General features: G+C 39.8%; 1 protein-coding gene across 1 annotated transcript in view; it reads left to right on the forward strand.

Annotated features, from left to right (window-relative positions):
• The window catches only part of LOC115191022 (ciliary neurotrophic factor receptor subunit alpha), a 489,986-nt gene that overhangs the window by 37,395 nt on the left and 436,341 nt on the right, over nucleotides 1-16,250 (forward strand). The window lies entirely within an intron of this gene.

A 16,250-nucleotide genomic window follows, 5' to 3' on the forward strand; every position in this document is an offset into this window, starting at 1 on the left:
TAAGGAGACTGTACTCTATATAAGGAGACTGTACTCTATATAAGGAGACTGTACTCTATATAAGGAGACTGTATCAGACTGTACTCTATATAATGTGACTGTATCAGACTGTACTCTATATAAGGTGACTGTATCAGACTGTACTCTATTTACTGTGACTGTATCAGACTGTCCTCTATAAAAGGAGACTGTCCTCTATATAAGGAGCCTGTATATCAGACTGTCCTCTATATAAGGAGACTGTCCTCTATATAAGGAGACTGTATATCAGACTGTCCTCTATATAAGGTGACTGTACTCTATAGAAGGAGACTGTACATCAGGCTGTCCTCTATATAAGGAGACTGTATATCAGACTGTCCTCTATATAAGGAGACTGTATATCAGACTGTACTCTATATACTGAGACTGTCCTCTATATAAGGAGACTGTATATCAGACTGTCCTCTATATAAGGTGACTGTACTCTATAGAAGGAGACTGTACATCAGGCTGTCCTCTATATAAGGAGACTGTATATCAGGCTGTCCTCTATATAAGGAGACTGTATATCAGACTGTACTCTATATAAGGAGACTGTATATCAGACTGTACTCTATATAAGGAGACTGTATATCAGACTGTACTCTATAGAAGGAGACTGTACTCTATAGAAGGAGACTGTATCAGTCTGTCCTCTATTTACTGTGACTGTATCAGACTGTACTCTATATTATGAGACTGTATATTAGGCTGTACTCATCCCTGTGTCCTTGGAAACTGACGTTCCTCTGTCTCCTTGAATTGTATGACCCCTCCCTCCCTCCCTCCCTCCCTCCATCCTGTAGGTAATGAATATCCTGGAGAGGTTGTGGAATTAATGGCTTTAGCAGGAGATAATTATTATAAGTATTAAATGATCACCCCAGCACCATATGGCAAACTGCTAACCATATTATACAGCTCCAATCTCCCCATCAGGCTGTGTTGTATGTGTGGGGCTGTATGTATCTGTCCTATGGACTGGTTGTGATTAATATAGTGTATTGTATGTATCTGTTCTATAGACTGGTTGGGATGTATAAAGTACCTTCGGAAATTATATAGACCCATGGACTTTTTCCACATTTTTTTATGTTGTAGCCTTTCAATATAATGAATGAAATGACTTATTTTTCTCGGCAATCTACACACAATACCCCATAATGACAAAGCAAAAACAGGTTTTTAGAATTCCTTCCAAATGTAATAAACTTTAAAAACAGAAACACCTTATTTACATAATTATTCAGACCCTTTGCTATGAGACTTGAAATTGAGCTCAGGTGCATCCTGTATTGAAAATCCTTGAGATGTTTCTACATTTGGCCACTTGTGGTAAATTCAATTGATTGGACATGATTTGGAAAGGCACACACCTGTCTATATAAGGTCCCACAGTTGAGAGTGCATTGCAGAGCAAAAACCAAGTCATGAGGTCGAAGGAATTGTCCGTAGAGCTCCGAGACAGGATTGTGTCGAGGCACAGATCTGGGGAAGGGTACCAAAAAATGTTTGCAGCATTGAAGGTCCCCAAGAAGATAGTGGCCACAATCAATCTTAAATGGAAGAAGTTTGGAACCACCAAGACTCTTTCTAGAGCTGGCCGCCTGGCCAAACTGAGCAATCGGGGGAGAAGGGCCTTGGTCAGAGAGGTGACCAAGAACCCGATGGTCACTCTGACAGAGGTCTAGAGTTCCTCTGTGGAGATGGGACAACCTTCTGGAAGGACAACCATCTCTGCAGCACTCCACCAATCAGGCCTTTATGGTAGAGTTGCCAGACGGAAGCCACTCCTCAGTAAAAGGCACATGACAGCCCACTTGGAGTTTGCCAGAAGGTCACCAAAGACTCTCAGACCATGAGAAACAAGATTCTCTGGTCTGATGAAACCAAGATTGAACTCTTTGGCCTGAATGCCAAGTGTCACATCTGGAGGAAACCTGGCACCATCCCTATGGTAAAGCATGGTGGTGGCATGTGGGTATGTTTTTCAGTGGCAGGGACTGGGAGACTAGTCAGGGTTGAGGCAAAGATGAATGGAGCAAAGTACATTGAGATCCTTGATGAAAACCTGCTCCAGAGCACTGATTACCTCAGACTGGGGTGAAGGTTCACCTTCCAACAGGACAACAACGTTAAGCACACAGCCAATACAACGCAGAAGTTGCTTCGGGACAAGTCTCTGAATGTCCTTGAGTGGCCCAGCCAGAGCCCGGAACCCGATCTAACATCTCTGGAGAGACCTGAAAATAGCTGTGCAGCAACACTCCCCATCCAACCTGACAGACCTTGAGAGGATCTGCAGAGAAGAAGGGGAGAAACTCCCCAAATACAGGTGTGCCAAGCTTGTAGCGTCATACCCAAGAAGACTCGATCGCTGCCAAAGGTGCTTCCACAAAGTACTGAGTAAAAGGTCTGAATATTTATGAAAATGTGATATTTCCTGTTTCCTTTCAATTATAAATTAGCAAAATGTTCTAAAAACTTGTTTTTGCTTCGTCATTATTCTTGTGTGTAGATTGTTGAGGAAATTGTTTTATTTAATCCATTTCAGAATAAGACTCTAAACGTAACTGTAAATGTAGAAATGGTCAAGGGGTCTGAATACTTTCCGAAGGCACTGTATACTATATTGGATGAACTGGTATTACTGTATGTGTATGGCTGCTACAAATGACTAACAAACAACCATGTCTGTTATGTTTACGCCACACGATGTACATTCCAAATGGCTCCCTAGTCCCAATACAGAATATTAGGTTTGACCAGAGCCTTATAGCAAATAGGGTTCCTTTTGGTGAATAATTAATGCACTGCAGTGAAAACTATCTCCAGAACCATATCGGATGAAAGCAGTGTCATTCTCATGTCAATGATTTGATTATAATTCTAACTAAGCCTGGCTAAAATGCTCTTCTTTCTGTCTCTTCTCTTCTCTTCATACAATTTCTCCTCTCTTCTCTCTGTTTCTCTTAGTCTCTATTTATGTCACTCTCTCTCTCTTTCTCTCTACTCTCTCTCTCGTTCTCTTTCTCTCTCCTTTCTACTCTCTCTTTCTCTCTCCTCTACTCTCTCTCTCTCTCTCTCTCTCCCTCTCTCTACTCTCTCTCTCTTTCTCTCTCTTTCTCTCTACTCTATCTTTCTCTCCTCTCTCTCTTTAACTCTATCCTCTCTCTCCTTAACTCTATCCTCTCTCTCCCTTTCTCTCTCCTCTCTCTCCCTTTCTCTCTCCTCTCTCTCCCTTTCTCTCTCCTCTCTTTCTCTCTCACCTCTCTCTCTCTTTCTCTCCTCTCTATTTCTCTTTCTCTCTCCTCCCTACTCTCTACTCTCTTTCTCTTTCACTCTCCTCTACTCTCTACACTCTTTCTACATGTGTTTCTCTGATATAGGGTTTGAAGGTGATTTGAGCCAGAGGTGACCCATGCCAGGCCACTAACCCAGCCTATCTCTCTCTCTCTCTCTCTTTAAACCATCAGCATGTCAGCATAACACCATATCAGCCTACTGCTATAACTCTGAATCAACAACAGAAGATGCTCAGACCTGCTATTTGTTGGATGGAGGCCTCCCTTCATCCCTCAGGAATTAAGTCTGGTCTGCACTTGCCCTGAATACTGCACCTGCTGACCTGAGCCATGTCTGACCTGAGCCATATCTGACCTGAGCCATGTCTGACCTGAGCCATATCTGACCTGACCCATGTCTGACCTGAGCCATGTCTGACCTGAGCCATATCTGACCTGAGCCATGTCTGATCTGAGCCATATCTGACCTGAGCCATGTCTGACCTGAGCAAGGTCTGACCTGAGCCATGTCTGACCTGAGCCAGGTCTGACCTGAGCCATGTCTGATCTGAGCCATATCTGACCTGAGCCATGTCTGACCTGAGCAAGGTCTGACCTGAGCCATGTCTGACCTGAGCCAGGTCTGACCTGAGCCAGGTCTGACCTGAGCCATGTCTGGTGGATAATCTGACATTGTGAATAGTCTTGTGCACCAAACTTCCCACATGAAGGTGACGACATGTACATCTATTTCTGTTTACATTTACAATAATGTTTGACTGGATGATGGATACAACTACGCGTGATAAAGAAAAGTGTGTCTTCCTGAAGCCTTAGTTCCATCATCCCAGGTTAAAACTTCTTAGGGATTGGACCCCTTTTTTAAAATGTTCTCCTAAACTGACATACCCAAATCTAACTGCCTGCAGCTCATGCCCTGAAGCAAGGATATGCATATTATTGGTACCATTTGATAGGAAACAGTCTTGAGGTTTGTGGAAATGTGAATTGAATGCAGGAAAATATAACACAATAGATCTGGTAGAAGAAAATACAAAGAAAAAACTAAATGTTTTCTTCCAGCCATAACTGTGGTTGTAATTCCGATGGTGTCCACAAGATGGCAGCAGTGTATGTGCAAAGTTTCAGACGCATAACTTGAAGTAAGAGCAAACTACATGACATTTAGTGTGAAGTCACCCAGGTACATTTGGGCAAATCGTGAAGGAGACATTTGCATTCATATTAAATTTTTCTGCAAGAATATCGTCAAATCTGTATTCTTGGACTTTGATTTAGCTTTTCCAGTATTATTAGAAATATTATAAGTTCAACATTTGCAAAACAACCAGTTTTCATAACTCTGAATATTCTTATAATTTTTGTCCAAAAGGAAAAGGCTTGCTGTCGCAAAAGATTAGCAGCTACATTTTACAACAGATACAGGGTTTCCATATACTCCAATAAAGCCCAGCTCATTGGCTATCTAGCTAGCTTTGTTTGATCCCGATCGGTGCTTATTTGACAAAGTCAGAGTTGATCAAGTGAAGACCGCCCGTGTCATCGGCTTGCCATAAAGGTGTCGCTCTCTGACTACATTTGGTGTCCTATAGGATATACTACACCCTTAATGAAATAGTGAAGTCTGGTTATGTTCTAGGAGCTCTGAGGAATACATACGAATGTGATTTGACTGGTTGAAACAACGCTGAGGGTTAGATTTTCACAGATTCCTTTCTTTGCAAATTGAACGAGTGGAAATACAAAATCAATCGCGCATGCTATATGGACCTTTTTAGGATATGAAAAAGGATTTTATCTAACAAAACAACACTTCATGTTATCTCTGGGACCCTTTGGATGATAAATCAGAGCAATAATTCAGAATGTAAGTACACATTTCACCTTCAGAGCTGAATTTATCAAACCTATCGCGGTGAAAAAAGTGTTTTGTTGTTAAGAGCTCTCCTCAAACAATAGCATGGCATGTTTTCACTGTAATAGCTACTGTAAATTGGACAGTGCAGTTATATTAACAAGAATTTAAGCTTTCAGCTTATATTTGTACTGACATTTGTTGTTTCTCTAAAATCTGCGATCATGACACAAGGCGGTGCATGATTTACAACTGTCCCGTTGACGGGACGCCGATCCCTGAACACCGTGTATCACCAGCACAGGGAGTCAGTGAGATACAAGCAGCAGTGAGGGCAGAGGCGGTGTGTGTCCGGGAGGATTGTCTTAACAGTGAGATGAATGGATGAAGCCCTCCAGCTCAAGGCCATAACTACTGAGATAGAACCACAGCATTATGACCCAGACCCATCTGCTCACCCCGCTGCCTCTCAGCACCAGCCACTCTCTCACCATGTCAGCCTAGACTCTCTCTCTCTCTCTAGCACCATGCCAATACTCTCATTATCTAATCACTCACAACAGAGCAGAACAGGACAGAGCAGAACAGAGCAGAACAGAACAGAGCAGAACAGAACAGGATAGATCAGAACAGAACAAAGCAGAGCAGAACAGAACAGAACAGAACAGAGCAGAACAGGACAGAGCAGAACAGAGCAGAACAGAACAAAGCAGAGTAGAACAGAACAAAGCAGAGCAGAACAGAACAGAACAGAGCAGAACAGGACAGAGCAGAACAGAGCAGAACAGAACAAAGCAGAACAGAACAGAACAAAGCAGAACAGAACAGGACAGGACAGGACAGAACAGAACAGAGCAGAACAGGACAGGACAGAACCGAACAGAGCAGAACAGGACAGAACAGAACAGAACAGAACAGGACAGGACAGGACAGAACAGAACAGGACAGAACCGAACCGAACAGAGCAGAACAGAACTGAACAGGACAGAACAGAACTGAACAGGACAGAACAGGGCAGAGCAGAACAGAGCAGAACAGAACAGAACAGAGCAGAACAGGACAGAACAGAACAGAGCAGAACAGAACTGAACAGGACAGAACAGAACAGAGCAGAACAGAACTGAACAGGACAGAACAGAACAGAACAGAACAGGACAGGACAGAACAGAACAGGACAGAAAAGAACAGGACAGGACAGAACAGAACAAGACAGAAAAGAACAGGACAGAACAGGACAGGACAGGACAGGACAGAGCAGAACAGAGCAGGACAGAACAGGACAGGACAGGACAGAGCAGAACAGAACTGGACAGAACAGAACAGAACAGGAAAGGACAGGACAGAACAGAACAGAGCAGAACAGGACAGGACAGGACAGAGCAGAACAGAGCAGGACAGAACAGGACAGGACAGGACAGAGCAGAACAGAACTGGACAGAACAGAACAGAACAGGAAAGGACAGGACAGAACAGAACAGAGCAGAACAGAGCAGGACAGGACAGGACAGGACAGGACAGGTGCTAGATGTTGATCATTTCTATTTTATAAGTCTTCTTATTATGTTGCGTTTTCCTGCTGTTCGTTCTGACATATCTAATCACTAGTGCTTTATAACCTCCATACTAACCACTTTAGTAGAGATTAGCCTTCAAAGTAGGTATCAGAAATACAGAATCTGGGTAAAGCAGGTCTGATTACGTCCAAAGATGGTTGTGTGCTATTGTGGATATCCTTTCACTGGTTCCAACTGGTATACCCTAACACCAGCCAGCCCCCTCGGTGAGAAACACTGCCTAATCCTAACCCGACTCAGTGAGAAGTGAGTTATAGGCCTGTCCAGACTGGCTGACCTGTTCAGAGAGTAGAGGTCAGGGGTCAGGTGAAGCTAATCCCGTGACATCATGTCTCTGCTGGCATTTTCAAATGGCAAACTCCATACAGTTAACACACCCTACAGTTAACACACCCTACAGTTAACACACCATACAGTTAACACACCATACAGAGTTAACACACCATACAGTTAACACACCATACAGAGTTAACACACCATACAGAGTTAACACCTCATACAGTTAACGCACCACACAGTTAGCACACCATAAAGTTAACACACCATACAGAGTTAACACACCATACAGAGTTAACACACCATACAGAGTTAACACACCATACAGTTAACACACCACACAGTTAACACACCATACAGAGTTAACACACCATACAGAGTTAACACACCATACAGTTAACACACCATACAGAGTTAACAGACCATATATAGTTAACACAACATACAAAGTTAACACACCATACAGAGTTAACACACCATACAGTTAACACACCATACAGTTAACAGACCATACAGTTAACACACCATACAGAGTTAACACACCATACAGTTAACACACCATACAGTTAACACACCATACAGAATTAACACACCATACAGTTAACACACCATACAGTTAACACACCATACAGTTAACACACCATACAGTTAACACACAACACTGAGTTAACACACCATACAGAGTTAAAACACCATACAGTTAACACACCATACAGAGTTAACACACCATACAGAGTTAACACACCATACAGAGTTAACACCTCATACAGTTAACGCACCACACAGTTAACACACCATAAAGTTAACACACCATACAGAGTTAACACACCATACAGAGTTAACACACCATACAGAGTTAACACACCATACAGTTAACACACCATACAGTTAACACACCATACAGAATTAACAGACCATATATAGTTAACACACCATACAGAGTTAACACACCATTCAGAGTTAACACACCATACAGAGTTAACACACCATACAGTTAACACACCATACAGTTAACACACCATACAGAGTTAACAAACCATATAGTTAACACACCATACAGAGTTAACACACCATACAGAGTTAACACACCATACAGTTAACAGACCATACAGTTAACACACCATACAGAGTTAACACACCATACAGTTAACACACCATACAGTTAACACACCATAAAGAATTAACACACCATACAGTTAACACACCATACAGTTAACACACCATACAGAGTTAACAGACCATAAATAGTTAACACACCATACAGAGTTAACACACCATACAGAGTTAACACACCATACAGTTAACACACCATACAGAATTAACACACCATACAGTTAACACACCATACAGTTAACACACCATACAGAGTTAACAGACCATAAATAGTTAACACACCATACAGAGTTAACACACCATACAGAGTTAACACACCATACAGTTAACACACCATACAGTTAACACACCATAGAGAGTTAACACACCATACAGAGTTGACACACCATACAGTTAACACACCATATAGATTTAACACACCATACAGTTAACACACCATACAGTTAACACACCATACAGTTAACACACAATATAGAGTTAACACACCATACAGTTAAAACACCATACTGTTAACACACCATATAGAGTTAACACACCATACAGTTAACACACCTCACAGAGTTAACACACCATACAGTTAACACACCATACAGAGTTAACACACCATACAGAGTTAACACACCATACAGTTAACACACCATACAGTTAACACACCATACAGAGTTAACAAACCATATAGTTAACACACCATACAGTTACCACATCATACAGAGTTAACACACCATACAGTTAACACACCATACAGTTAACACACCATACAGAGTTAACACACCATACAGAGTTAACACACCATACAGTTAGCACACCATACAGTTAACACACCATACAGTTAACACACAATACAGTTAACACACCATACAGAGTTAACAGACCATAAATAGTTAACACACCATACAGAGTTAACACACCATACAGAGTTAACACACCATACAGTTAACACACCATACAGTTAACACACCATAGAGACTTAACACACCATACAGAGTTGACACACCATACAGTTAACACACCATATAGAGTTAACACACCATACAGTTAACACACCATACAGTTAACACACCATACAGTTAACACACCATACAGTTAAAACACCATACTGTTAACACACCATATAGAGTTAACACACCATACAGTTAACACACCTCACAGAGTTAACACACCATACAGTTAACACACCATACAGAGTTAACACACCATAAAGAGTTAACACACCATACAGTTAACACACCATACAGTTAACACACCATACAGAGTTAACAAACCATATAGTTAACACACCATACAGTTACCACATCATACAGAGTTAACACACCATACAGTTAACACACCATACAGTTAACACACCATACAGAGTTAACACACCATACAGAGTTAACACACCATACAGTTAACACACCATATAGTTAACACACCATACAGTTAACACACCATACAGTTAACACACCATACAGAATTAACACACCATACAGTTAACACACCATACAGAGTTAACACACCATAAATAGTTTACACACCATACAGAGTTAACACACCATACAGAGTTAACACACCATATAGAGTTAACACACCATACAGTTAACACACCATACAGTTAACACACCATATAGAGTTAACACACCATACAGTTAACACACCATGCAGAGTTAACACACCATACAGTTAACACACCATATAGTTAACACACCATTCAGAGTAAACACACCATACAGTTAACACACCATACAGTTAACACACCATACAGAATTAACACACCATACAGTTAACACACCATACAGTTAACACACCATACAGAGTTAACACACAATAAATAGTTTACACACCATACAGAGTTAACACACCATACAGAGTTAACACACCATACAGTTAACACACCATACAGTTAACACACCATATAGAGTTAACACACCATACAGTTAACACACCATAGAGAGTTAACACACCATACAGAGTTAACACACCATACAGAGTTAACACACCATATAGTGTTAACACACCATACAGTTAACACACCATACAGTTAACACACCAGAGAGAGTTAACACACCATACAGAGTTTACACACCATACAGTTAACACACCATACAGTTAACACACCATACAGTTAACACACAACACTGAGTTAACACACCATACAGAGTTAAAACACCATACAGTTAACACACCATACAGAGTTAACACACCATACAGAGTTAACACACCATACAGAGTTAACACCTCATACAGTTAACGCACCACACAGTTAACACACCATAAAGTTAACACACCATACAGAGTTAACACACCATACAGAGTTAACACACCATACAGAGTTAACACACCATACAGTTAACACACCATACAGTTAACACAACATACAGAATTAACACACCATACAGTTAACACACCATACAGTTAACACACCATACAGAGTTAACAGACCATATAGTTAACACACCATACAGAGTTAACACACCATTCAGAGTTAACACACCATACAGAGTTAACACACCATACAGTTAACACACCATACAGTTAACACACCATACAGAGTTAACAAACCATATAGTTAACACACCATACAGAGTTAACACACCATACAGAGTTAACACACCATACAGTTAACACACCATACAGTTAACACACCATACAGAGTTAACAAACCATATAGTTAACACACCATACAGAGTTAACACACCATACAGAGTTAACACACCATACAGTTAACAGACCATACAGTTAACACACCATACAGAGTTAACACACCATACAGTTAACACACCATACAGTTAACACACCATACAGAATTAACACACCAAACAGTTAACACACCATACAGTTAACACACCATACAGAGTTAACAGACCATAAATAGTTAACACACCATACAGAGTTAACACACCATACAGAGTTAACACACCATACAGTTAACACACCATACAGTTAACACACCATAGAGAGTTAACACACCATACAGAGTTGACACACCATACAGTTAACACACCATATAGAGTTAACACACCATACAGTTAACACACCATACAGTTAACACACCATACAGTTAACACACCATATAGAGTTAACACACCATACAGTTAACACACCATACTGTTAACACACCATATAGAGTTAACACACCATACAGTTAACACACCTCACAGAGTTAACACACCATACAGTTAACACACCATACAGAGTTAACACACCATACAGAGTTAACACACCATACAGTTAACACACCATACAGTTAACACACCATACAGAGTTAACAAACCATATAGTTAACACACCATACAGTTAACACATCATACAGAGTTAACACACCATACAGTTAACACACCATACAGTTAACACACCATACAGAGTTAACACACCATACAGAGTTAACACACCATACAGTTAACACACCATACAGAGTTAACACACCATACAGTTAACGCACCATACAGTTAACAAAACATACAGAGTTAACACACCATACAGAGTTAACACACCATACAGAGTTGACACACCATACAGTTAACACACCATATAGAGTTAACACACCATACAGTTAACACACCATACAGTTAACACACCATACAGTTAACAAACCATTTAGAGTTAACACACCATACAGTTAGCACACCATACTGTTAACACACCATACAGAGTTAACACACCATACAGTTAACACACCATACAGTTAACACACCATGCAGAGTTAACACACCATACAGTTAACACACCATACAGAGTTAACACACCATACAGAGTTAACACACCATACAGAGTTAACACCTCATACAGTTAACGCACCATACAGTTAACACACCATAAAGTTAACACACCATACAGAGTTAACACACCATACAGAGTTAACAGACCATACAGAGTTAACACACCATACAGTTAACACACCACACAGTTAACACACCATACAGAGTTAACACACCATACAGAGTTAACACACCATACAGTTAACACACCATATAGTTAACACACCATTCAGAGTAAACACACCATACAGTTAACACACCATACAGTTAACACACCATACAGAATTAACACACCATACAGTTAACACACCATACAGAGTTAACACACCATAAATAGTTTACACACGATACAGAGTTAACACACCATACAGAGTTAACACACCATATAGAGTTAACACACCATACAGTTAACACACCATACAGTTAACACACCATACAGAGTTAACAAACCATATAGTTAACACACCATACAGAGTTAACACACCATACAGAGTTAACACACCATACAGTTAACAGACCATACAGTTAACACACCATACAGAGTTAACACACCATACAGTTAACACACCATACAGTTAACACACCATAAAGAATTAACACACCATACAGTTAACACACCATACAGTTAACACACCATACAGAGTTAACAGACCATAAATAGTTAACACACCATACAGAGTTAACACACCATACAGAGTTAACACACCATACAGTTAACACACCATACAGAATTAACACACCATACAGTTAACACACCATACAGTTAACACACCATACAGAGTTAACAGACCATAAATAGTTAACACACCATACAGAGTTAACACACCATACAGAGTTAACACACCATACAGTTAACACACCATACAGTTAACACACCATAGAGAGTTAACACACCATACAGAGTTGACACACCATACAGTTAACACACCATATAGAGTTAACACACCATACAGTTAACACACCATACAGTTAACACACCATACAGTTAACACACAATATAGAGTTAACACACCATACAGTTAAAACACCATACTGTTAACACACCATATAGAGTTAACACACCATACAGTTAACACACCTCACAGAGTTAACACACCATACAGTTAACACACCATACAGAGTTAACACACCATACAGAGTTAACACACCATACAGTTAACACACCATACAGTTAACACACCATACAGAGTTAACAAACCATATAGTTAACACACCATACAGTTACCACATCATACAGAGTTAACACACCATACAGTTAACACACCATACAGTTAACACACCATACAGAGTTAACACACCATACAGAGTTAACACACCATACAGTTAGCACACCATACAGTTAACACACCATACAGTTAACACACAATACAGTTAACACACCATACAGAGTTAACAGACCATAAATAGTTAACACACCATACAGAGTTAACACACCATACAGAGTTAACACACCATACAGTTAACACACCATACAGTTAACACACCATAGAGACTTAACACACCATACAGAGTTGACACACCATACAGTTAACACACCATATAGAGTTAACACACCATACAGTTAACACACCATACAGTTAACACACCATACAGTTAACACACAATATAGAGTTAACACACCATACAGTTAAAACACCATACTGTTAACACACCATATAGAGTTAACACACCATACAGTTAACACACCTCACAGAGTTAACACACCATACAGTTAACACACCATACAGAGTTAACACACCATAAAGAGTTAACACACCATACAGTTAACACACCATACAGTTAACACACCATACAGAGTTAACAAACCATATAGTTAACACACCATACAGTTACCACATCATACAGAGTTAACACACCATACAGTTAACACACCATACAGTTAACACACCATACAGAGTTAACACACCATACAGAGTTAACACACCATACAGTTAACACACCATATAGTTAACACACCATACAGTTAACACACCATACAGTTAACACACCATACAGAATTAACACACCATACAGTTAACACACCATACAGAGTTAACACACCATAAATAGTTTACACACCATACAGAGTTAACACACCATACAGAGTTAACACACCATATAGAGTTAACACACCATACAGTTAACACACCATACAGTTAACACACCATATAGAGTTAACACACCATACAGTTAACACACCATGCAGAGTTAACACACCATACAGTTAACACACCATATAGTTAACACACCATTCAGAGTAAACACACCATACAGTTAACACACCATACAGTTAACACACCATACAGAATTAACACACCATACAGTTAACACACCATACAGTTAACACACCATACAGAGTTAACACACAATAAATAGTTTACACACCATACAGAGTTAACACACCATACAGAGTTAACACACCATACAGTTAACACACCATACAGTTAACACACCATATAGAGTTAACACACCATACAGTTAACACACCATAGAGAGTTAACACACCATACAGAGTTAACACACCATACAGAGTTAACACACCATATAGTGTTAACACACCATACAGTTAACACACCATACAGTTAACACACCAGAGAGAGTTAACACACCATACAGAGTTTACACACCATACAGTTAACACACCATACAGTTAACACACCATACAGTTAACACACAACACTGAGTTAACACACCATACAGAGTTAAAACACCATACAGTTAACACACCATACAGAGTTAACACACCATACAGAGTTAACACACCATACAGAGTTAACACCTCATACAGTTAACGCACCACACAGTTAACACACCATAAAGTTAACACACCATACAGAGTTAACACACCATACAGAGTTAACACACCATACAGAGTTAACACACCATACAGTTAACACACCATACAGTTAACACAACATACAGAATTAACACACCATACAGTTAACACACCATACAGTTAACACACCATACAGAGTTAACAGACCATATATAGTTAACACACCATACAGAGTTAACACACCATTCAGAGTTAACACACCATACAGAGTTAACACACCATACAGTTAACACACCATACAGTTAACACACCATACAGAGTTAACAAACCATATAGTTAACACACCATACAGAGTTAACACACCATACAGAGTTAACACACCATACAGTTAACACACCATACAGTTAACACACCATACAGAGTTAACAAACCATATAGTTAACACACCATACAGAGTTAACACACCATACAGAGTTAACACACCATACAGTTAACAGACCATACAGTTAACACACCATACAGAGTTAACACACCATACAGTTAACACACCATACAGAATTAACACACCAAACAGTTAACACACCATACAGTTAACACACCATACAGAGTTAACAGACCATAAATAGTTAACACACCATACAGAGTTAACACACCATACAGAGTTAACACACCATACAGTTAACACACCATACAGTTAACACACCATAGAGAGTTAACACACCATACAGAGTTGACACACCATACAGTTAACACACCATATAGAGTTAACACACCATACAGTTAACACACCATACAGTTAACACACCATACAGTTAACACACCATATAGAGTTAACACACCATACAGTTAACACACCATACTGTTAACACACCATATAGAGTTAACACACCATACAGTTAACACACCTCACAGAGTTAACACACCATACAGTTAACACACCATACAGAGTTAACACACCATACAGAGTTAACACACCATACAGTTAACACACCATACAGTTAACACACCATACAGAGTTAACAAACCATATAGTTAACACACCATACAGTTAACACATCATACAGAGTTAACACACCATACAGTTAACACACCATACAGTTAACACACCATACAGAGTTAACACACCATACAGAGTTAACACACCATACAGTTAACACACCATACAGAGTTAACACACCATACAGTTAACGCACCATACAGTTAACAAAACATACAGAGTTAACACACCATACAGAGTTAACACACCATACAGAGTTGACACACCATACAGTTAACACACCATATAGAGTTAACACACCATACAGTTAACACACCAAACAGTTAACACACCATACAGTTAACAAACCATTTAGAGTTAACACACCATACAGTTAGCACACCATACTGTTAACACACCATACAGAGTTAACACACCATACAGTTAACACACCATACAGTTAACACACCATGCAGAGTTAACACACCATACAGTTAACAAAACATACAGAGTTAACACACCATACAGAGTTAACACACCATACAGAGTTAACACCTCATACAGTTAACGCACCATACAGTTAACACACCATAAAGTTAACACACCATACAGAGTTAACACACCATACAGAGTTAACAGAC

The sequence above is a fragment of the Salmo trutta genome, unplaced genomic scaffold (genome assembly GCF_901001165.1).
Source record: "Salmo trutta unplaced genomic scaffold, fSalTru1.1, whole genome shotgun sequence".
In the NCBI taxonomy this organism is placed as follows: Eukaryota; Metazoa; Chordata; class Actinopteri; order Salmoniformes; family Salmonidae; genus Salmo; species Salmo trutta.